This window comes from Petaurus breviceps, unplaced genomic scaffold, assembly GCF_028583685.1.
Source record: "Petaurus breviceps papuanus isolate PSGF00001 unplaced genomic scaffold, PetGlider_PUasm1.0 164, whole genome shotgun sequence".
NCBI classification, from domain to species: Eukaryota; Metazoa; Chordata; class Mammalia; order Diprotodontia; family Petauridae; genus Petaurus; species Petaurus breviceps.
Genome location: NW_027185735.1, coordinates 4,370,039 through 4,396,275, shown reverse-complemented (window position 1 = coordinate 4,396,275; position 26,237 = coordinate 4,370,039). Strand labels below are relative to the sequence as shown.

General features: G+C 35.7%; 1 protein-coding gene across 1 annotated transcript in view; it reads right to left on the bottom strand.

The window, feature by feature from the left end:
* Positions 1-26,237, bottom strand: part of TXNDC16 (thioredoxin domain containing 16) — a 168,476-nt gene that overhangs the window by 131,993 nt on the left and 10,246 nt on the right. The gene's annotated exons all lie outside the window — the stretch shown is intronic.

Sequence of the window (26,237 nt, the reverse complement as noted above, 5' to 3'; positions counted from 1 at the left end):
AATTTCAAATCTAATTCAAGGTGGTTAAAAAGTTAAATACTCAAAGAATCATTTCATGCACTTTTCATAGAAAAGTACATAGCCAATCTGGTCACAGCTGAATTTCCAAAAGTATATGTTAATATAATATCTGAGATTAAATTTTTAAAATGTTTACCATTTCGCATTGATTTAAGACATCTTTGTATCCTGAACACATTGAATGTTTTTTCCTATGTCCATAGGTTTTCAGTCAACACTTATTTGCTGAGTCTTCCCAACATATTTTTTTCCTGTCTCTTACATACACAATGGTCATCCTCCTTCTTTAAAGTTTTAATCTGAAAATTTATCCTAAAAAAGTCTTTCTTTCATTAAGTTTTTTTTTCCCAAAGAGAGCCTGCATCTTATGAAGAAAAAGAAAACTATTTCAGAAAATTCACACAAATATCAAAAATGATTGTATTTAAAAGGATTAAGTTTTGTTGGAAATGCCAACTTGGAAACATAGAACCCAATTGATACCAAAAATCTGGATATCAAAAGAAGTTTATTAAGGAGAAATTCAGAGCAATTGAACCCCTCTGGCCAGAAGTGAAAGGAGGAGTGGGGGACACAAAAGCCAGGCAATTTTTATGCCATTAGTTTGGTGCAGACACTCCCATCAGAGGACTGATTGGTTCTTTCTCTTTAGGGTGTTCCTTTTCCATTATCATACATTATTGCTAATGAGTCTCTAATCCTAGACTGAGCCTGTCAGATAACATACATAATGCTTGAGGTTCCCTAAGCAAGCCAAGTAATAACCCTGGAATACTGACCCCTCACCAGTTTAACCTAGATGTGTCCTTATCTGGGCCTGAGTGTCCCAAGTCCATTGTCTATTTTCTAACTGGTGGAACCCTCCTGCTGAGTCAACTTTTTTAAATTTTACTTTTGTGTTATCTAGAAGTTCTAAGGAAACCAGGAATCTGACTTCTCCCCAAAAATTACTGTCAGGTCTGCTAATCTTACTCTCATCAGTACCCTTCTTTCATTAGTTTTTGCAGTCCTGTGTAAACTTAACCCTTTGCTACCTCTCACAGTTATCTCCTCAGCAGGTCAGATATTAAGTATTAATGTTTTATTAGACATGGAATACTTTTAAGAAATAATTGTACTCTAAACATGGGAGTATGAAACAAATATAGAAAAATCCATTTTAAACTTTTTTGGAAAATGGAGTAGTTGCTTACATTAATTTACAGAATTAATCAAAATATTCATATATTATTTAATAAAACTGGACAAAATATGAAGTCTGACAATTCATTAAATGTCCATTTTTTTTCTCATTCAGGATTATGCTTAGCTTTGTTGGGTATGGTATTTTTGGCCAGAATACCAGTTCTTTTGCATTTTCATATATAGTGTTCCAAGATCTGTGGAACTGTCAGACTTAACAGGACTTGATTAAAAAAAAAACTGATCTTAATAGATTTGACATACAAGAGCCAAGAGAAATATAAGGTTTAATATAAGATTAATTACAATGGACTCAAAAAGGACAGACCTTTTATGTATGTGAAATGTAAAATATACATCTAAGATTGTTATTAGTAGCAAAGACTGGAGTAGACTGACCTGAGTGTGATATGACTTTAAAAAGTAAAACCATTTAGAAATGGCTAAAAAGGGTAATTATCTCATGCAAATGAGGTACAAAAGGAAGAACTGACACAAAGAAATTAGATGGGGGAGGACGGCAAGTAGTTCTGGAAACCTATTTTCATCAGGAATGGGTCCAACAGGGAATAATACATATATATCTAGGAGAGTATAATAGCCTTTTAATTTCTGAAACAAATAAAACACTAAGGGGTTAGGGAGAGGAGACAGGACAAGGGAGTCGTCTCTAGAGGGGAGGGTGGGGGAATAGGTTAAATGGGGGTATTAAAGGGTGTTTAAATGGGAGGATAAGGGAAGGATCCTTGGAGAAGGAGTAGGTTAAGTAATAGGAGGGCAAGGTAGCTGGTAAAAGTAAAGTGGAGGAGTCAGGAGGGATAGGAAGTAACAGATATGCAGAAACAAAAATCAGGAATGGAATTTTTTTTGGGAAAGTATATGTCTATACATGTATGGATATGTACATATATGTATATATGTACATGTATATATTGTCGACATATTAAAAAGTTTGGTTAAAGGAGACAAATAGTAATATAAAATTACAACATTTATTGCCCCAAAGCTAGCAGACTTCTACAAGGAGTCAAGAGCTGAGTCCTGACTGATAAACAGATGAATCAGAAGACTTATATACATTTTAGAACCATCCCAATTCAGGATGACCGTGACACATAAATTTATGATCTCCATTTGTTACTATCCATATATAAGAAAAGAAGTTCCTTGGTTGTAAATGAAAATTAACAAGAAATGGAATAGGGTCCATTTACATTTTATGAGTCTCAGGATGTCTGTTTTCTTCCCAAGATAAGGAGAATTTCACCTCCAGTTTATCTGGTGTCTGAAGTTGCTGACACAGGAAAAAAACGTTTTTTTTTGGTAAGGCAAGGGAAAGCAGTTTGTTTGATAAATTCAGACTTTGACCAAAAATAATATTAAATGATTATCAATATCTATATATAAATAAATCCACGCTTAATTGTAGACTTCTAGGGGGAAGGAAGAAGAGGGTAAAAAAGAACAAAGTAAAAAGTGCACAGCAGAGAACAAAAGAAAACTTACAAGGAAGCAAAGAAAAGTTGGACAGCTCTCAACACAATGCAAAATATTTATTATATAGGTTTTCTTGAAATCAAAATTTGTTGCTATTTATTTTGAATCCCCTCTTATGTTCTCCTGCCACATGACATGCTTTTTTTCTCTCTTATTTTGTTTTTCAGTTTATATGTTTCTTTTTCTTTTCTCTATTGTGTACCTAAGTTTTAGTAAAAAAAATTTAATCAAAAAAATGTCATGAGAAAAATCTATACATTCATACAGACCTTCACAAGAGATATTCTACAAGACTGCATCTTTACTATTACATAACTGACAAAGACATGTAAATGATTAGATCCCACAGTATTATTAGATTATTTTAAAGCCTTTGATTCACTAGAGCAAAACTCTGCCTTAAAAGCTCCCTTTCAGCAAGGCGTCTCTCACAAATATAGCAAAACTATTCAAGATTCCTTGAAAAAATATGACAACATAACCTTTTCTGATGACCCTTTGATCAGGCAAGGCTTAAAACGGAGAAAGATGTATTCTCCAGAATTGTTCACTACTGACAGAGAGAAAATCAAGCCCAAAGCAAAATTTCTGATGGACAGTGAGGTCCTCCAAATGATCCTGTTTGTCTATGGTATAATGCTGGTTATAACAAGTCTCTAACTTTAAAATGCCTCGTGGAAGAGATCATTAACTACTCAAAAGAATTTGGCCTCATAATAATCATCTATACAGGAAAAAACAAATGACTGCAGAATGTCTACTGACTAAATTGTATTATGTAGATAAATGGACAATCAATCATAAGAAATCTGCAAAGACAGGAGCCAGGTTGTGAAAAGTTTTAAATTCCAGATACAGAAAAGGTACTACTTTTCATGTCTGGCCATCCTACATCTGAAACAGACAACAAAAAATAAAGAATAAAATAGGCCCATATTAAACAGGAGTAAAACAGGTAGGATTGCCTTTGGGAAACTGTAGTTTCTTTAATAACTCTAAACCTCTCCCAGAAAGAGAGGCTCATTGTTAATTAAATTATTTATTTTTAGTTTTAACCATTCACTTACATAAGTTTTAAATTTCCTCTCCCTCCCTCCCCAAGAAGGCTCACAATCTGATATGGACTCTACACATACATTCCTATTAAACACATTTTCACATTAGTCATGTTGCATAGAAAAATTATAACAAATGGGTAAAACCATGAGAAAGAAAAAAAAACAAAATAAAACAAAACAAAAAAGAAAATAGTCTATTTCATTTTGCAATCTGACTCTATAGTTCTTTCTCTGGATGTGGATGGAATTTTCCATCATGTGTCCTTTAGAAACATCCTGGCAGCTAATAAGAAGGGCTAAATCCATCAAAATCAATCATCACATACTGTGGCTGTTACTGTGTACAATGTTCTCCTGGTTCTGTTCCCATCATCCAGCTCTGAAGTAAGCTTGTTCATCATTTCTTATAGCACAATAGTATTCCATTACATTCATATACCACAATTTGCTTAGTCATTCCCCAACTGATGGGCATCTCCCCAATTTCCAGTTCTTAGGTACCACAAAAAGAGCTGTTATAAATATTTTTGTACATACGGGTCCTTTTCCCACTTGTATGATCTTTTTGGGATACAGCCCTAGAAGTGGTATTGCTGGGTCAAAGGGTATGCACAGTTTTATGGCCCTTTCAGCATGGTTCCAAATTGCTGTCCAGAATGGTTGGATCAGTTTACAACTCCACCAACAATGAATTACTGTTACAACTTCCACATCTTCTCCAGAATTTATCATTTTCCTGTTTTGCCATGTTAGCCAGTCTTAAAGGTATGATGTGGGACCTTGGAACTGTTTTGATTTGCATCTCTCTAATCAACAGTGATTTAGAGCATTTTTTCATATGACTATAGATAGCTTTAATTCCTTCCTCTAAAAACTGCTTGTTCATATCCTTTGATCATTTATCAATTGGTGAATGACTTGTATTTTTATACATTTGATTCAGTTCTCTGTATATTTTAGAAATGAGGTCTTTATCAGAGATACTGGTTGTACAAATTCTTTCCCAGAGGTGGAGCCAAGATGGCAGAGTAAAAACAGGACCTCTGTGAGGCTGCAGTTCCCACCACCTCCAATACATGTAAAAAAAATGAATCTAAACCAGTTTTAGAGCTACAGAACCCACAAAGTGACAGAGAGAAACAAATCTCCCACTGAAGGCAGACCAGCAGGCCGACAGGAAGGGAGTATCACACTGGGCATGACTGAGCACAATCCCAAGTGCCACATAGTTCTGGCCCCAGGGTGGCCCCAACCAGCAGCAGCCAGAGCAGACTCCAGGAAAGTGAATCACTGGCAGCTGTGGCACTTTCCAGACTTCTTAATGCATAAATGCCAAAGATAAAGTAAAAGGTCAGTGTGGAACTCTGTTGGAACAGGGGGACAGAAGAGTATGGTCTGGCCCCTGCCCCCAGGGCAGGAGGTGGCAGAGCTGCAATGGCTGCAGCTGCTGCCATGTGGCTGCCTCTGGAGCTCCTGGCCTACAGATTGTAGGGGGACCAAGCAACCATTCAGAGGGTAATCACTCTTGCTTTAATCTGCTTGGATCTGGATCGCGGTCTTGGGTGGTGGTCCTGGGGTGTGTAGCCAGTGTGCCAGAGCTTGTTGGGGCTGCAGAGAGGGTACCCTCCTAATATTTCCAGCAGCTGCAAAAACCCCAGAAATTTATGACAAAGCCCTCTGCAATCCAGAAGGAGAGTTCTATCTCAGCAAAGAGTTCCATAGTAATTGGCTGGCAAAATGAGCAAGCAGAGGAAGCACAAACAGAAGATAGAATCCTTTTGAGGGGACAAAAAGGATGAAAGCATAGAACAGAAGGAAGACAACAAAGCCAGAACTCCTGAATCAAAAGCTTCCAAGAAAAATATGTACTGCTTACAGGCCATGGAGGAGCTCAAAAAGGATTCTGAAAATCAAGTAAGAGAAGTGGAGGAAAAATTGGGAAGAGAAATGAGAATGATGCAAGAAAATCATGAAAACCAAGTCAACAATCTTCTCCTAAAAGGAGACCCAAAAAATTCTGAAGAAAACAACACCCTAAAAAATAAACTAACTCAAATGGCAAAAGAGGCCCAAAAAGCCAATGAGGAGAAGAATGCCTTAAAAAGCTGAATTTGCCAGATGGAAAAGGAATTTCAAAAAGTCACTGAAGAAAATAACTCCTTCAAAATTAAATTGGGGGGGGGGGAGAATAGGTGGCACAGTGAATAGAGCACCAGCTCTGGAGTCAGGAGGACCTGAATTCAAATCCGGCCTCAGACACAACACAAAAACTAGCTGTGCGACCTTGGGCAAGTCACTTAAGCCCAATTAACTTCCAAAAAGCAGAAAAAATAATTAGATTGGAGCAAATGGAAGCTAATGACTTTATGAGAAATCAAGATACTACAAAACAGATCCGAATAACTGAAAAAATAGAAGGCAATGTGAAATATCTCATTGGAAAAACCACTGAGGTGGAAAACAGATCCTGGAGACATAATTTAAAAATTATTGGACTACCTGAAAGCCATAATAAAAAAATATAACCTAGATACCATCTTTCAAAAAATTATCAAGCAAAATTGCCCTGATATTTTACAACTAGAGGGAAAAATAGAAATTGAAAGAATTCACTGATCACCTCTTGAAAAAGATCCCAAAAAGAAAAGAATTGCTTATCTTCCCAGTGGGGATGGGTGAGGAGGGAGGAAGGGAAAAAATATGGAACTCAAAGTTTTAAAAATAAATGCTTAAAAAAATTGTTTTTTACAGGCAACTGGGAAATAAGATATACAGGCACTTGGGTATAGAAATCCATCTTGCCCTACTAGAAAGTTGCAAGGAATGGGGGAGTGTATAAGAGAAAACAGATTGAGGGAAGGGGTATTCAGTAGGCTTGCTATTTTGGGGTGGGGGTAGGGGAAGATAGGGAGAAAAATTTGTAACTCAAAATCTTGAGGAAATGAATGTTGAAAACTAAAAATAAATAAATTGGGGGGAAAAATTATTTCCCAATTTTCCACTTCCTTCCTAATCTTACATTGACTTTGTTAGTACAAAAACTTTTCAATTTAATGTTATCAAAATTATCCGTTTTGCATTTCATAATGTTCTCTATCTCTTGTTTGGTCATAAATTCCTCCATTCTCCATAAATCTGTAAGACAGACTATTCCTTGTTCCCCTAATTTCTTTATAGTATCAGTCTTTACACCTAGATAGTGTACCCATTTGGACTTCATTCTGGTATATGATGTCAGACGTTGGTCTATGCCCAGTTTCTGCCATAATATTTCCTAGTCTTCTCAGCAGTTTTTGATAAACAGTGAGTTCTTATTCCAGAAGCTAGAGTCTTTGGATTTATCAAACAGTAGATTGCTATAATCATTGACTATTGCATCTTGTGGACTTAACCTATTCCACTGATCTACCCCTCTATTTCTTAGTCAGTACCAAATGGTTTTGATGATTGCTACTTTATAATACAATTTAAGATCTGGTATGGCTAGGCCACCTTCTTTTGTATTTCTTTTTATTAATTCTTTTGATATTCTGGACCATTTGTTTTTCCAGATGAATTTTGATATTATTTTTCTCACTCTAAAAAGATAATTTTTTGATAGTTTGATTGGTATGACATTGAATAATTAATTTAGGTAGAATTATCATTTTTATAATATTAACTCGGCCCAACCACTAGCAACTAATGTTTTTCCAATTATTTAGATCTGACTTTATTTGTATGAAAAGTGTTTTGTGATTGTGTTCATATAGTCCCTGGGTTTGTATTGGCAGGTAGACTCCCAAATATTTTATGATGTCTATAGTAATTTTAAGTGGAATTTCTCTTTCTACCTCTTGTTGTTGGGCTTTGTTAGTAATGTATAAAAAGCAGGTGATTTATGTGGGTTTATTTTCTATCCTGCAACTTTGCTAAAGTTGTTTATTATCTGAAGTAATTTTTTACTTGATTCTCGAGTGTTTTCTAAGTATATCATCATATCATCTGCCAAGAGTGATAACTTAGTTTCTTCTTTGCCTATTCTAATACCTTCAATTTCTTTTTCTTCTCTTATTGCTAAAGTTAGCATTTCTAGTACCATATTGAGTAACAGTGGTGATAATGGACATAATTGTTTCACTCCCAATCTTACTGGAAATGAATCTAGCTTATTCCCATTACATATAATGCTTGCTGATGGTTTTAGGTAGATACAGAGGCCTATTTTAAAAATACCAATGTGGCTGACTGGCATGAGATATTAGTCTTTGAGTAATTAAAAATGAGCATCACAGAGATTAATGGAGAGGTATAAGGTAGGTTGTAAGCAAGCTAGAACTTCTAAGAACTGGTTAAAAGCCGTCATCAGGAAAATGTTGGGCAAAATCAAAGACTAATCACAAGGTATACAGTCTATGTAGTTCACTAAAATCCACATGATGACAGGAAAAAGCAAGAAAGGACCCTAACAGCAAACTTATCAAATACATTGACAAGCATGTGAGAAAAATAGTCTAGTAATATATGGAGCCCTGCTTCCGCAGATATTGTTATACAAGCAGTTTGCTAAGGGATACAATATTAGCAGATAAGCACATTCTGTCTTGCAAGAATGATGGTCAGGACCTCCTAGCTTAAGGACATTAGAGAGAACCAAGCTGGAGGCATGGCTTGAACACAAGAGTTATTCCCAGTCACTGAGAGCTAACTACTACACAAGCCTAATAGCCTTCATGCATATTAACTGACACTTCCCGCATAGAATTAGAGCCTCATTATCCACACATGCGACCCTTGACCAGAAGGTGGGTCATGATAAGGTGCAGCATGGGATGGGTGGATCAGAAAGATTGTAACCCAGAGGAACTAGGACCAATCTCAGTTCTGAACTGAGGGACCAGGAAGGACTAATGCATAAAAAGCTCAGTTTAGCCTCTGTGTGTTTGCATGTACCTCTATGGGATACCATGCATCTGGAGTGTAAATAAAAACTTCCTTCACTCATTTCAGTTCAAGCTTCTTAAGGGAGTGATTGAACCCCATTTCTAACAAGCATCACACAAAACAGACATAATGGGTTGCAATTTGCATCACTGTAGGAAACTGTCAAATAAATGTGAGCAAAAATAAATGTGAGTATCTGAGTAAGATCCTAATATGAAGCATATAATAGGACAACTCCAAAGCAGCTGCTTTGCTGTGAAAAGAGTATGCTGGATGGATAAATATAAAGCTTTAAGGAAACAATGAAAAATTTTGTATACTATAGCATAGCTGCATACTGCTGGAAAATACTGGAGGCAGACAGTAGTACATAGCAAAAAAAAAAAATGAGGTAGCTCTTTTGGACCATAGTCATCCAAAAAAAAACCAAACCCAAAACATGAGATCATGCAAATAGCAACTCCATTCCTCTTTCAGACAATGCTCATTGTTAGGAAGTTTTTCCTGATATCAAGATTGTCTGTAACTTCTTTCCAATCCTTGTGCCCTCTGTACAAAGAAAACAAAGCTAAAAATTCCTCTGCCACAGGACAAACCTCATTTTAAGAACATGAAGACACATATTATGATCCACCTAAGTCCTCTCAAGTAAAACATGCCCATTTCCTTCAACTGATGCTCACATGAGCAAGCAAGAAGGCAGCAGTCTTCCTTCTTAGTTTTCCCTTTGCCTGCCCTAACCCCAAATCCCCCCTCTCCAAGATTTTATTTGGCCTAGAGAGATGAGAAAAACTACTAACAGGGGTATCCTTCCCCCTTAATCCTCCCCTAGTGACCCTAGATTGGCATGGAGTCACTTTGGAAGTTGGTAATCACCAACTACAAGCCTTCAAATAAGATGAACAACTTCCAGACATTATCAGATACCCTGCAACTGGATTTTAAAGTCCACTAGGCCTGTGTTATCTTGCCCAGTTAGAATGCTGGCTCTCAGAGAAGAGAGACTATATTGTTTTTCCTATTACTATCCTTTAACTATGTAGAACATAGTAAGCACTTAATTAATGCTTTTTCAAATTCATTCATTCATAGACTCAAGATCCTTCACCATCCTGGTTGTTTTCCTCTAAAGTGGCTATCAGTGTCTTCCTTAAACCATGGCACCTACTACTAACACAAAATACTCCAGATACACTAAGAATTAAAGGGACAATTTCAGAGAAACCCGAGAAAACATATAAACTGATAGAATGAAGCAGTAGAAACATGAAGAAAAAATTATACAACAATGTAAAGAAAAATAGCTTTGAAAAACTTAAGATATTTGATCAATTTAATGACCAACACAATTCCAAAGTGCCAATGATTAAACACTACTAGCCATCTGACAAACTGGTGATTGGCTCAGGATGAAATAGAACACATATTTCTGAACATGGTCAATATGGGAATTTGTTTTGCTTGACTATACTTATCTATAACAAGAGTCTTGTTTTTGGTTTGTTTATCAGTTGGGAACAGGAGAAAGAGGACAGAATGGAGAAGAGGGAGAATGACTTTTGGTGTACACTTATGATAATGACCCAGCACTAACACTAAAAGGCTTATACCCAAAGAGATCAAGAAGACAGGAAAAAGATGTATATGTACAAAAATATTCACAAGAAGTAAAATCCAAGGGGTAGGGGCTCATCAACTGAACAAATTACGGTAAATGGAAATAATGGAATATTATTTGAACTTTATAAAAGGTACCAATACTAGAAAATCTGGGAAGACTTGTATCAAGTGATGCAAAGTGAAGTAAGAAGAACCATAAAAAATATAAAAAGACCTCAAAATGGAAAGAAAAGAGAATTTTATTTAAGAACTGTGATTAGTGAAAATCTTAAAGATTAATGCTTTAGCATGCTTAGCAACTCTAGACAGAGAAGGAGTGTTTAGATATACAGAATGAGACACGTTTTCAGACATGGACAATGTATGGGTCTGTTTTACTCGACTAAGCTTATTTTCTAGTGAAGGGAGAATCTGGAAGACTGAACTAAAGAAGTGGTAGGAAGTAATAGTGATTTTCAAAAAAGAAAGAAAAGAATCAAACTTTTTTTTCAATACACAGAAAAGAAAAGAAGTCACAGGGAAGATGACTTTAAAATTACTGTGCTAAATGTATTATTTTGAAAGCTATATTTAATAGATTCACAATTTTCTAAACAATCCTTTTTCTATTTTTCCTCATATATGGAAACATTTGTTTGGCAGTGTTTGTGAAGTTCAGAATAACATAATACTAAAATTAAAATCCTATTTATTTATCTATTTGTTTGCTTTGAGGGGGAGGGCAATTGGGGTTAAATGACTTGCCCAAGATCACACAGCTAGTTTTTGTGTTAAGTTTCTGAGGCCAAATTTGAACTCAGGTCCTCCTCACTCCAGGGCCTATGCTCTATTCACTATGCCACCCAGCTGCCCCCTATTTATTTTTTAAAAAGCTAAAAACAAATTGCATCTGTAATGGCAAAACACTAGATAGATCAAGAATGACCAATCTGTCCACCCTAAATTATAAACTTATAGAAATGTTCTCCATAACAGTAAGAAAAGAAAAAGAAATTGAGAAAATTAACATAGGCAAGGATTAAACCAATTATTGCTTTTTTGCAGAAAATAGGATAGATAATTTACTTAAGAGAACCCAAAAGATTCAACTAAAACATTTAAACTAATAACTTCAGTAATATAGCAGGACAGAAAATAAACTCACAAAAACCATAAACCTTTCAGTATATTAGCAACAAAAATGTGGAAGAAATAATAAAAAGAAAGCCCTTAACTATAAAATGGAAAAAAAAAATATCAGTGAGTCCACTGATCAAGACACCTATAGGAAATATAATAATACAATTAGAAAACACTTTACAAGTATAAGGAAAGACAAATAAAGTGGAGAGATATTAATTGCTCATGGATCAGTAATGTCAATATAATAAAAATAAGAATAGTACTGAAATTACTTTACAAATTTAGTGTCATAATAAGCAAATAGTCAAAGGTTTACTGTATAGAAATATAAGAGGAAAAAACAAACAAGATGAACCAAGAGGAAAAGATCAAGGATCTCAAGATAATTTAAATGACAAATGATACCTATCTAAATCAGTAAGCATTATCTGTAATGGGGATAATCTAGAAGCCCCCAACAAAGATCAGGGGTGAAGTAAGGATGCCCATTATCACCATTATTATTCTTTATAGTAATAAAAATATTAGCTATAGCAATAAGAGAAGAAGTAGAAATTGAAGAAATTAGACGAAATGATGGTAGACTTAGAGAACCCTACAGCATCAGCTAAACAATTACTTGAAATAATTAACAACTTTAGCAAAGCTGCCGCATATAAGATAAACCCACATAAATCACTGCTATTTCTATATATTACCAACAAAGTCCAGTAGCAAGAAAAAGAAAGAGAAATTCTGCTTAAAATAACTGTAAACAATATAAAATACTTAAGAGTCTACCTGCCAAGACAAATCCAGGAACTACATGAACACAACTGCAAAATACTTTTCACACAAATAAAGTCAGATCTAAACAACTGGAAAAATATCAATTGCTCATGGGCAGGCCAAGTCAATATAATAAAAATTATAATTCTGCCTAAATTAATTTACCTATTCAGTGACATACCAATCAAACTATCAAAAGTTTATTTTATAAATCTAGAAAAAATAAAAAAAAATTTACCTGGAAGAACAAAAGGTCAAGTATGTCAAGAGAATTAATGAAAAAAAATACAAAGGAAGGTGGCCTAGAAATACTAGATCTCAACTATATTATAAAGTAGTAATCATCAAAACTGTCTGGTTCTGGCTAAGAAATAGAATAGTACATCAGTGGAACAAATTAAGTACACAAGACAATAGTTAATAACCATAGTAACCTAGTGCTTGATACACCTAGAGACCCCAGTTTTGGGGATAAGAACTCACTATTTGCCAAAAACTGCTTGGAAAACTGGAAAACCATACAATACAAATTAAGTATAGACCAACATTTCACACCATATACCAAGATAAGGTCAAAATGGGTACATGGTTTAGACATAAAGGGTAACACCATAAGCAAATTAGAAGAGCAAGGTCTACTTGTCAAATCTGTGGGGAGGGAAAAAATTCATAACCAAACAAGAGAGAGAGAGAGCATTACAAAATGTAAAAGAGATAGCTTTTGTTATATTAAATTAAAATACTTTTGCACAAACAAAACTAATGCAACAAAGAATAGAAGGAAAGCACGAAGAAGGGAAACAATCTTTATAACAAGTGTCTCTGACAAAGGCCTTATTTCTCTAATATATAGAGAACTGAGTCAAATTTATAAGAACACAAGGCATTCCCCAATTGATAAATGGTTAAAGGATATGAACATACAGTTTTCAGATAACTAAATTAAAGCTATTTTAGGCATATGAAGAAGTGAATTAAAAGAACTCTGAGATACCACCTCACACATTTCAGAATGGCTAATATGACAAAAAAGAAAAATGATAAATGTTAGAGAGAATGTGGAAAATTGGGACACTGATGCACTGTTGGTGGAGTTGTGAACTGATCCAAGCATTCTGAAGAGCAATTTGGAACTATGATTAGAGGGCAACCAAACTGCACAAACCCTTTGATCCAGCAATATCCCTACTAGATCTGTATCCCAGAGAGAGCCTAAAAAAGGGTAAAGGAACTATGTGTGCAAAAAAATATTTATAGCAGCCCTTTTTGTGGTAGCAAAATGTTGGAAATTGAGGGGATGCTCATCACTTGGGAAATGGCTGAATAACTATGGTATATTATATGGTATATTAATAATGGAATACTATTGTGCAATAATAAATGACAAACAAGCAGATTTCAGAAAATCCTGGAAAGACTTGTATGAACTGATGTGAAGTGAAATGAACAGAACCTAGAAAGCACTGAACACAGAGCCAGAAATATTGTGTGATGATCAACATTCATCCAATACAAGTACAAAGCACTCATGTAGGAAAATGCTATCCATATCCAAATAAAGAACTAATGGACTCCAAATGCTGATCAAAGCATTTTTTCACTTACTTTATTCTTTCTCATGATTTTCTCTCTTTTTTAAAAAATCTGTTTCTTCCTTCACAACAATGACTAATATGGAAATACTTTTTACATAATAGTACATGTATAAACTATATAAAACTGACTACCATTTTCAGAAAAAAAAAAGGAGGGGAGAAAAATCTGGAATTCAAAATCTTGTAAAAATGATAAAATTGGGGCGGCTAGGTGGCACAATGAATAGGCACCGGCCCTGGAGTCAAGAGGACCTGAGTTCAAATTCAGCCTCAGATACTTAACAGTAACTAGTCATGTGTTCTTGGCAAGTCACTTAATCCCAATGGGGGGGAATGATAAAATTTGGGGGGAAAATTAAATATTGTTTACAAAAAAATTTTAATGGATCCTGAAAAACAAAAAAAAGAATCTCAAGTTAAATAATGAAGAAAAAAACAAAAATGAAAATAGCTGTAACAAATGTCAAATACAAAGCATTAAGATTCACAGCTATCTGATAACGGTTATCAAACAAAAAATTGATCAATGGAACAAATTAGGTATAGGACATACAGAAGGAATAAAGTAGCATAGTGTCTGATAAACCCTATTTATCCAGCCCTAAACTCTTTTCTAACTTCAAGGTGGTTGGTGAACATTTTGGATATCTTACAGACATCTCAATTCATGTCCAAAACAGAACACAGTATCATCACCTTCCTCAAACCCTACAATCTTTTCAATGGTCCTATTATTAAAGGCACCACCATATTCCCAGTCACCTAGAATTATAACATCTGTGTCATCTTCAACTCTTCACTCAAACACACCCCACATAACTAATATGTCACAAATTCTTGTTTGTACCTTCACAACATGTACACCCACTTCCCTCCATTCACATAGTCACCACTCTGGTGCAGTATCTCATTTATCACTCTTGGATTATTTATTTCAAGAGGCTTGTCGTTACTCTCCCTGCCTCAAATCTCCCCCTTCTCCAGAGCTCTCTCCCCACACTCCACTCAGCTGCCAAAGTGATCTTCATAAAGTGCAGGTCTGACTATGTCACCATCACTTCACCCCACCCCAACCCATCAAAAAACTTCAGTGGATCCCTATTACCTCCAATATCAAACACAAAAAGTCCTCTGCAACCTGGCTGTTGCAACCTACCTTTCCAATCTTTGTATATTTCACTCCCTTCCACATATTCTACAATCCAATAACACTGCCCTTTGCTATTTCAGCCATTTTTCAGTCATGTCCAACTCTTCATGGCCCCATTTGAGGTTTTTTTTTAAAGATACTGGAATGGTCTGCCATTTATTTCTCCAACTCTTTTTACAAATGAGGAAACTGAGGCAAACAGGCTTGAGTGACTTGTCATGGATCATACAGCTAGTAATTGTCTGAGGTCAGATTTGAACTCAAAAAGAGAAGTCTTTCTGACTACAAGTCTGATCCTCTATCCACAGTACCACTTAGCTGCCAATTTTTTGCATAAAACAGTACACATCTTGATTCCATGCCTTTTCTCTTGCTGTTTCTAGTGCCGTGACTGCTTGTCTTCCTCATCTCTGCTTCTAGGCTTTCCCTGCTTCTTTCAAGACTCAGTTCAAACCTCATATTCTGTAGAAGACTGCTGCTAGTCTTCCATTCAGGAAAATCTTCCAATCACGTTATACAATCTTGTATGTACAAAGCTGTTTGCATATTGCCTCTCTCATTATAATGTGAGCCCCTCGAGGGCAAAGACCATGTTTTTGCCTTTTTTTTTTTTTTTTTTGGAAATCTCAACATTTTACATAGTGCCTCACACATAGTAAGCATTTAGTAAATATATGTTGATTGACTCAACAAATAACAACAGTCAAGCAAAATGGATCCACACAGTGGCTATGTCTGAAAAAAGTCTCTTTCTGCACTTGAATCCAACATGTGTCAAGAGTCAAGCAACATGGCTTGCCCTTGTCTTCTGGAGTTATTAACATCTACCACTAACTTATTCCCATATATTTCTCCACTGAGTTTGATGTATATCCACACCAAACTCTTTCTGTGAGTAGGTGTCTATATGGTTAGTGTATGTACTTAATCCTCTTTTGTCAAGTTCCAATAAGACTGATGTTCATTTTCCTCCACCCCCCAACTCCATGTTTGTATATTTTTCTTGCACACCCTAATTTTGAGAAATGGAAGGTTTCATTACCATCTCCTTTCCACATTAGTGTATCCTTTTTACTCATCTTTTTTTTTCTCTTAAAAACCACAAAATAGACCCAATCAAACCTCAAAGCATCTGTTTGTCTTAACTAACTCCTTTAATGCATTTGAAGATATTATGGTTTCAAGGGGACACTAATATCTTCACTCCCTATTAGAGTGCTAGCACTGCATCATCATATAGCACCCTCCTGTTATTCAATTTACCTTTCTAGGTTTTATTGACTTGTATTTCCATTTCAAAGTTTCTACTCACTTCTGGTCTTTTCATCAAGAATGCTTGAAATTGCTCTGTCCCATTATAATTCCATTTTTTTTCTCCCAAAGGAATACACTTCTTTTTCTGGGTTAGTTATTCTTAGGCATTATTAGTCTCTATCATGTGCCTTTTGGAATATTATATTCCAAGTTCTCTTTTTTATGAAAATTATAACTGTTAAATCTTTTGTGATCCTGACTATGGTTTCTTAGTAGTTGAACTTTTTTCCTTTCTGGCACTTTAGGAAGATTATTCTGGCACAGGTATATTAGAATGGAAAGATACTTGAGTCAGAGAGATCAAACAGGATACAGTCCAGGCAAGAAGTGATGAAGTCCTGCAGAGGTGTGATGGCTATGTGACTGGAGAGAAGGGGACGAATAAGAGAGTTGTTGTAAGGGTAGAAGCAATCTTGGCAATAGGTTGGATCTGTGCAGTGATATGGATAAGAGAGAGGTCAAGGATAATACTGAGAATGAAAGCCTGGGTGACTGGGAGGTTGAGAAAAGTGGTGTTGGGGTAGGAGGAATGAATTCTGCTCTGATAATGCTGAGCTGGAGAGGTCTACAAGACATCCAGTTTAGATGATCAAGAGGCAGTGGGTGATGCAAGATTATTCAGAAAAGAGAATGGGGAGGAATATATAGATCTGGGAATGATCTAAATAAATAAATGAAAAAATTTTATTGGGAAAATTTTAGGGGAAAAGATGAGTTAGCAATAATAATGCCCTTCAGAAAAGAAGAAAAAAAGTGAAGCATTGAGAAAAAAACAAGCGGGATAGCTTATGGATTGCTGTTTCAAACAAGCAGTATGTAATAGAGTCAGTTTCATAGACAGCACACTTTCAAAGTTCTATTTTACATGTAGAGATGTTCAATTTTTTTATATTTAACTTTAGAATTTTAAAAAGTGTGGATCTTTATGTTTTAAGTGTGTTGTTCACAATCCCCATATTGCTGTGATTCTGCTTTCTAAACCATTTCAAACTTATTATTTATCCTATTCACTTTCATGGTTATGACTATTAATTGTATATTTCCTTCTATCATATCCTCTTATTTCTAATGTTTGGTCTAGAGCTAATTTAATTATTTACTATACAGTATTTATGGGAGAAATGGTCTGTAAGTTTTCACTCAGCCAACTTAATCAGAAACCCTGGCTATGGTTATTGTAAAGAAGGGCTCAGTTGATAGGCTGTTTAGATTTGCTGAGCTGCCTTTTTTAGAACCTTCTTTTTTGTTCTTGGTTATAAAATATGATTTTCTGTTGGGGGAAGGTAATAAAGGGAAGCTGAAATACATTAGGAAATGTATGTGATGTTTAAAAAAAGGACTCACAAAAACATTTTTCAAGAACTATTAATATAAAAAGATCAAACTACTTTATTAACTCAGAGAGAAGCCTAAGCATACTGGGGTGTAATGGCAAGCAAAGTGGTGCCTTGCTCCTTGTTTCAGTTATTGTAATGGCAAGGAGAGTAATATTTAGCTCCTTGTTTCAGGTATTCAAGTACATTTGAGTCTGAGCCTCCAAGTCTTTGTTGAAAACAGTATCTATGTGTTGCCCTTAATAAGCCTAAGGCAGTTTCAAGACCTTCCCTCCCCTTAATATAGGCCTAACATCATCACATGGAGCCCACAATGGGAGGAACTTGCTGAAAGAGCAGAACACAAAGGATGCAACAGGAAGGGTGGAACAGGAAGGACAGAGCAGATAAAAGTTCAAACACATGTTGGGACCAAGCAGAACTGAGATTGAGAATGCTTGTGATTTTGGTACTCTCTCTGTTGGTCTGTTAGACAAAAGCCTTGTCTGTTGTTTTTATTTTTTTTTTAAGCAATTGGGGTTAAGTAACTTGCTCAAGGTTACACAGCCAGTTATTTCTGGGTGTGGTGCTGAGTGTCTGAGCCCGGGATTCGATCTCCAGGTTGTCCCGACACTGGAGCCGGTGCTCTTACTCGCTGAGCCACCTGGCCGCCCCTAAGCAATTGGGGTTAAGTAACTTGCTCAAGGTTACACGGCCAGGTGTTTCTGGGTGGGTGCTAAGTGTCTGAGCCCAGGATTCGATCTCCAGGTCTTCTCAACATTGGAACCGGTGCTCTTACTTGCTGTGCTACCTGGCCGCCCCTTGTCTGTTGTTTTTAGACAGAAGTTCTGAAAGAGGGCTTTACTACTGATTCAGAAGCCCTGAGAGAGGACTTTACTGCTATTTACAGAAGTCCTGAAAGAGGGTTTTACTGCTGTTTACAGAAGTCCTGGGACTTTACTGCTGATTTGTGTTTGATTTCTCAGACGGAAGCTTTGACTGTTGGTTTGTGTTATTCTGTCAGACAGAAAGGAATTGAGATGATAGTGTGGCAATGTGTATAAAGATTGTTGTGGCTCTGTTAAGCTTTGTCTTCCTGTAAACAGATACTTCTGTCCCATAAGCTGAGGTGTGAAACAGGAGCAAAGAGTTGCCTATATGTGAATCTAGGCAAGACTTAGGAGAGCTGCCTACCTGTGAATCCAAGCAAGAGTTGGGTAAATCCAGGCAAGAACTGGGAGCATGGAAGAGGATCCATGGACTTTGGAAGTCAGCCTGAAGTTAAGATGAAAGGCCCTTTACTTGGGTACTCAGTGCTGATTTGTAATTTATTGTGACTTAGGGGTGAATGCCCTTTGTACTTTCTACTACCCCTTAAGAATGATTGGCTTAAAGATGATTACCTCTAAAGGATGACTGAGTTAAGGATTATTGGAAGCCAGTCTCCAGTCAAGATGAAAGAAGACTTTAGATGGGTACTTTATACTGATTGATGAGATTGTGAAATACTGAATGACATGTTTTGTTTAAGACTATGTGGTTACCTTAGTAATAAGTTGTTATGAAATATTAGAGAGTTCACTATGCTATGTGATCAGAACCTTAAAGTTATTCACAGCAGCAGTCCTCAGGAGAGCTACTCATGATTGGCTTTCCATGGGGATAGAGCTGAAAGAGATTGTGGATATCTCTACTAATATCTGAGTCATCTTAGGCAAATGATATAACTCAGTTGCTTCCAGCAAAATAATAATATTACTTTCTTCAAAGGGATATTGATTTTGTCAAGAGCTTTTCATTCTGTGGAAAATATCACAAAATCTTTGTTACAACTAACTGAATGGGCATTGATTCTATTTGTTGCAATAGTGACTGTAAAAAAGTAGTATTTGTGAACATGTTCAAAACCTACAATTATTATGAGTTCTAGTCTTAATTTTGCTCTAGCAAATAATACAGTTATCATTAAACAAACTTTACAAACACAGAAATCATTCACAACTATTTCCAAAGGGCAATCAAACTGTGCATACCCTTTGATCCCAAAATACTATTACAATACCATAGGTCTGTATTCCAAAGAGAATATAGAAAAGGGAAAAGGACCTTCATGTACAAAAATAATTAGAGCAGCTCTTTTTGTCATGGCAAAGACTGGACATTGAAGGGATGCCCATCAGGGTAATGGCTGAACAAATTGTGGTATATTCATGTAATGGAATATTAGTGTGTTATAAGAAATGATGAGCAGGCTGATTTCAGAAAAACCTGCAGAGACTTACATGAACTGATGTTAAGCAAAGTGAACAGAACCAGAAGGGCATGGTACACAGTAACAGCAACCCTATACAATGATCAACTATGATTAACTTAGCTCTTCTCCATAATATAATGATACAAGACAACTCCAAAAGACCCATGATGGATAATGCCATTCACATGCAGAGAAAGAATTAATGGAGTCTGGATGCAGATTAAAGCATACAATTTTCACTTTCTTTGGGGTTTTTTCTTTTGTTCTGTTTCTTCTTTGACAATATGACTAATGTAGGAATGTGTTTTACATGAATGCACATCTATAACCTATATCAGATTGCTTCTTGTTGAGATTAGGGGAGAGGAGAGGAAAGGAGGAAGAAAAATTTGGGACTAAAAATCTTTTTAAAAATTAAGCTGAGGCAGAGGCTCAGATGAGGCCTGATCAACATGGTGGCCTATCACTGCAGGGCTTGAACTGGATGGAGCAGGGTAAGAGTCAAATGCAGGGGCAGTAGCTACTCCTGGGACTACCAACCCACAGCCTAGAAATTTAAAAAGCCCCTATCTGGACTTCCAGGGACCAGGATGGCAGAGTGAACCCCAGCTGCTCCTATCACCCCACCCCTCACTCTGACCCTGAAAACAGTAATTATTGCCCCAGGGCAAAACTTTAAACAGTAAAGGCTTAGGAACCCTAGAGGAAGGGCGTGGCTAGGATCGTGCCTAAAAATGTGTAAAAACCAGACTGCAAAGACAAAGACTCTGGAGTCCTATTAATGTGAGAGGGAGGAACCAAATTCAGAGGGAGACAGTGATGACTCCTCAGGCACAGAAAGCGTCCTTAGATGAGCTCAAAAGGAACTTTGAAAACCAAATGAAAGAGATAGAAGATAAAAATGAATAATTCTTTTAAAATCAAAATTGCAAAATTAGAAAAACATTACAATGAAGAAAACAGCTCCTTAAAAAGAAAAATGTGTGATATTGAAAAGGAGCTCCAAAAACTAACTGAGGAAAATAATTCGCTAAAAACTAGAATCAACCAAATTGAAGCAAATAACTCCATGAGGAACCAAGAATTAATCAAACAAAACATAAAGAATGAAAAATTAGAAAAAGAGGTAAAATATCTCAATGGAAAAATAACAGACCTGGAAAACAGATCCAGGAGAGATAATCTGAGAATCATAGGCCTACCAGAAAATCATGATGAAAAAATGAGCCTGGACAACATCTTCCAAGAGCTCCTCAAGGAAAACTTCCCTGAAGTACCAGAACCAGAGGGTAAAATAGAAATTGAGAGAATCCACTGATCATCTCCTGAAAGAGATCCCAAATTGAAAAGTCCTCAAAATGTTGTGGCCAAACTGTAGAACTACCAGGTAAAGGAGAAAATACTTCAAGCAGCCAGAATGAAACAATTCAAATATCGTGGAACCACAGTGATGATCACACAGAATCTGGCGGCCTCTATACAGAAAGATCAGAGGAAGTGGAAACAATTTTCTGCAAGGCAGAAGACCTCAGGTTACAACCAAGGATCACCTACCCAGTGAAACTGAACATATTCTTCCAGGCAAGGAGATGGTCATTCAATGATATAATGGATTTCCAGACCTTTCTGAGTAAAAAGCCAGAACTCAATAGAAAATTCAGCCTCTAATGATGAGATGTGAGAGAGACATAGAAAGGTAAACAAGTAAAACACAAACACCCCGTTATTTAATAAGAGCAAACTGTTTATAGACAAGTAGAGGGTATAAATTACACAAAATGATGATAAAAAAACCTTAGTAAGGGCTACAAAGGGACTGCAATGGAAGAAGAGGAAAGAATGAAGCAGAAATGGGTAAATTATGCCACACAAAGAAGCATGAAAACAATATAGTAGAGGGAAAGAAGGGAAGAAGATGAGCATTATATGAGCTTTTCCCTCACAGGTTGTAGTGCAAGGAGGGAATTATACAACCAGTTAAGCAGAGGACTCTATGGAGAAGAGACACAAAATGTATCATAATAGAGGGAAAGAGGGGAGGGAGAGGAGCTTTACATGAAATCTGTTCTTGTAAATCTTGGTTTGAAGAAGAAACAACATACTACATTAAGTATAAAAATCTATCATATCCTACAGGTAGTAGGAGGGGGAAAGGGAGAAGAAGGGGGGGGTGAGAAGGGACAGAAGAAGGGAAGGAAAAGGGAGGGGCCTGATAAGAAGGGAATACTAAGGAAGGCGGTAGTCAAAGGAAAACTCTTAAGGAGGGGAAGGGAGAAAGGGAGAAAAATAAAAACATAAACAGGGGAGGGAATAGGATGGAGGGAGAGACAGATCGTAATCATAACTATGAACATAAAGGGGATGAACTCTCCCATAAAATGGAGGTGGATAGCAGAATGGATTAAAAACCATAATCCTACAATATGCTGTTTACAAGAAACACTTCTGAAACAAAAGGATACACACAGGGTAAAGGTAAAATGCTGCAATAAAATATATCATGCCTCAAGCTAAAGTAAAAAAAGCAGGGGTAGCAATCCTTATCTCAGATAAAGCAAAAGCAAAAACTGATCTAATTAAAAGGAATAAGGAAGGAAACTATATCCTGCAAAAAGGCCCCGTAAAGAATGAAGCAATATCATTACTTAGCATTTATGCACCAAGTGGTGCACTATACTATACTATACTAGTGAGGGAACTTAATCTCCACCTATCTGAACTTGATAAATCCAAACTCAAAATAATCAAAAAAGAAGTTAAGGAGATGAATAGAATTTTAGAGAGGGTAGGTATGATTGATCTCTGGAGAATACTGAATGGGGATAAAAAGGAATATACCTTCTTCTCAGCAGTACATGGCACATACACAAAAATCGACCATGTACTAGGACGTAAAAACCTCACAATTAAGTGTAGAAAGGCAGAAATATTAAATGCATCATTCTCAGGTCATGGTGCAATAAAAATCTTTGCAATAAAGGGTCATGAAAAAGATAGACTAAAAACTAATTGGAAAATAAAAAATTTAATCCTAAAGAATGAGTGGGTCAAACAAGAAATCATAGAAACAATCAGTAACTTCATTCAAGAGAATGACAATAATGAGAAAACATACCAAAATTTGTGGGATGCAGCAAAGGTGGTTCTTAGGGGGAGTTTTATATCCCTGAGTGCATACACAAATAAATTAGAGAAAAGAGAGGTAAAGGAATTGGGCATGCAATTGACAAAGCTAGAAAAAGAACAAATTGAAAATCCACAATTAAATACTAAATTAGAAATAATGAAAACCAAAGGAGAGATTAATAAAATTGAAATTAAGAAAACTATTGAATTAATACATAAAACTAAGAGCTGACTTTATGAAAAAAAAAACAATAAAATCAATTATACCCTAGGCCAATATGATAAAAAAAAAAAGAAGAAAACCAAATTATGAGTATCAAAAATGAAAAGGGCAAATCTACCTCCAGTGAAGAGGAAATTAAAACAATAATTTGGAATTATTTTGCCCAGTTGTATGCACATAAATTTGGCAATCTTAGTGAAATGGATGAATATTTACAAAAATATAACCTGCCCAGATTAACTGAAGAGGAAGTAAATTACTTAAATAACCCCATCTCAGAAAAAGAAATTGAACAAGCCATCAGTGAACTCCCTAGGAAAAAATCCCCAGGGACAGATAGATTTACTAGTGAATTCTATCAAACATTTAAAGAACAATTGATTCCAATACTCTACAAACTATTTGGGAAAATTAGTGAAGAAGGAGTCCTACCAAATTCTTTTTATGACACAAACATGGTACTGATACCTAAACTAGTAAGAGATAAAATGGAGAAAGAAAATTATAGACCAATTTCCCTCATGAATACAGATGCAAAATTTTTTTTAAAAATTAGCAAAAGGACTACAGCAACTTATGACAAGAATAATACACTTTGATCAGGTAGGATTTATTCCAGGAATGCAAGGACAGTTTAATATTAAGAAAACCATCAGTATAATTGATCATATCAACAATAAAACTAGAAGAAACCACATGATTATCAAAAGAGATGCAAAAAAGGCTTTTGACAAAGTACAACATCCATTCCTATTAAAAGCACTAGAAAGTATATAGGAATAAATGGAGTTTTCCTTAAAATAATAAGTAGCATCTATTTAAAGACATCAGCAAGTATTATATGTAATGGGAATAAGCTAGAAGCATTTCCAATAAGATCAGGGATGAAACAGGGGTGTTTACTATCACCCCTCTTATTCAATCTTGTACTAGAAATGTTAGCAGTAGCAATTAGATTCCTTTGATTTCTTTTTCTTCTCTAATTGCTACTGCTAACATTTCTAGAAGCAGTAGCAATTAGAGAAGAAAAAGAAATCAAATTAGGCAAAGAAGAGACCAAGTTATCACTCTTTGCATATGATATGATGATATACTTAGAGAATCCTAAAGAATCAAGTAAAAAACTACTTGAGACAATAAATTTGGCAAAGTTGCAGGATATAAAATAAACCCACCTAAATCCTCAGCATTCCTGTGTATTTCTAATGAAATCCAACAGCAAGAAAGAGAAAGAGAAATCCCATTTAAAGTTACTGTAGACATTATAAAATATTTGGGAATCTACCTGCCAAAACAAACCCAAGATGTATATGAACACAACTACAAAACACTTTTCACACAAATAAAGTCAGATCTAACTAATTGGAAAGACATCAATTGCTCGTGACTGGGTTGAGCTAATATAATAAAAATGACAATTTTACCTAAATTAAATGATATATTTAGTGGCATACCAATCAAATTACCAAAAAAATTACTTTATAGAACTACAAAAAATAATAACAAAATTCATTTGGAAGAACAAAAAGGCCCATAATATCAAGGGAATTCATGAAAAGAAATGCAAGGGAAGGTAGCCTAGCCATACCAGATTTTAATCTGTATTATAAAGCAGCAGTCATCAAAACTGCTTGGTACTGGCTGAGGAATACAGCAGTGGATCAATGGAATACATTGGGTACACAAGACTCAGCAGTCAATGACTATAATAATCTACTGTTTGATAAACCCAAAGACCCCAGTTTGGGGGTAAGAACTCACTATTTGACAAAAACTGCTGGTAAAACTGGAATATAGTATGGCAGAAACTGGGCATAGACCATTATCTATCACCATATACCAAAATTAAGTTTAAATGGGTACATGACCTAGGTATAAAGGATGATACAGCAAATCATCTGGGAAAGCAAGGAATAGTTCACCTATCAGATTTATGTAGAGGGTAAGTCTTCATCACCAAACAACAATTAGTGAGCATTATAAAATGCAAAATGGATAATTTTGATTATATTAAATTGAAAAGATTCTGTACAAACAAAGCCAATATAACCAAGATTAATAGGAAAGTGGAAAATTGGGAAAGAATTGTTACAACCAATGTCTCTGATACAGGCCTCATTTCTAAAATATACAGAGAATTGAGTCAAATCTATAAGAATACAAGTCACTCCCCAATTGATAAATGGTCAAATGATATGAACAGGCAATTCTCAGAGGAAGAAATTAAAGATATTTATAAGCACATGAAAAAATTCTCTAAATCACTATTGATTAGAGAAATGTAAATGAAAACAACTCTGAGGTACCACATCTCACCAGTCAGATTGGCTAAGATGACAAAACAGGAAAATGATAAATGTAGGAGAGGATATGGAAAAATTGGAACACTAATACATTGCTGGTGGAGTTGTGAACTGATCCAACCATTCTGGAGAGCAATCTGGAACTATGCTCAAAGGGCTATAAGTAACTTCATATCCTTTGACCCAACAATACCACTTCTATGGTTGTATCCCAAAGAGATCATAGAAGTGGGAGGAAGACCCATATGTACAAAAATATTTATAGCAGCTCTTTTTTGCGGTGGTAAAGAATTGGAAATTAAGGGGTTGCCCATCAATTGGAAAATGGATAAACAAGTTATGGCATATGAATGTAATGGAATACTATTGTGCCATAAGAAATGAAGAGCAGATGGACTTCATATTTACCTGGAGAAGCTTATATGAACTGATGCTGAGTGAGAAGAGCAGAACCAGGACAATTTTGTACACAATCACAGATACAATATATGTGTGATGACCAACTCTGATAGACTGAACTCTTCTTAGAAATGCAGGGTTATAAGTAAACTCCAAAAGACTCATGATGGAGAGAGATATCTACATTCAGAGAAAGAACAGAGTTTGGATGCAGATTGAAGCAAACTACATGTTTTCTGTCTTTTTCTTGTTTGGTTTTGTTTCCTCTTTCCCACTGTTCATTCCATCTGACACAATCCTTCTTTATAACCTGACCAATGTCTAATGTGAAAGTATCTGCAGATCCTATACCTGAATGTATGCCACCTT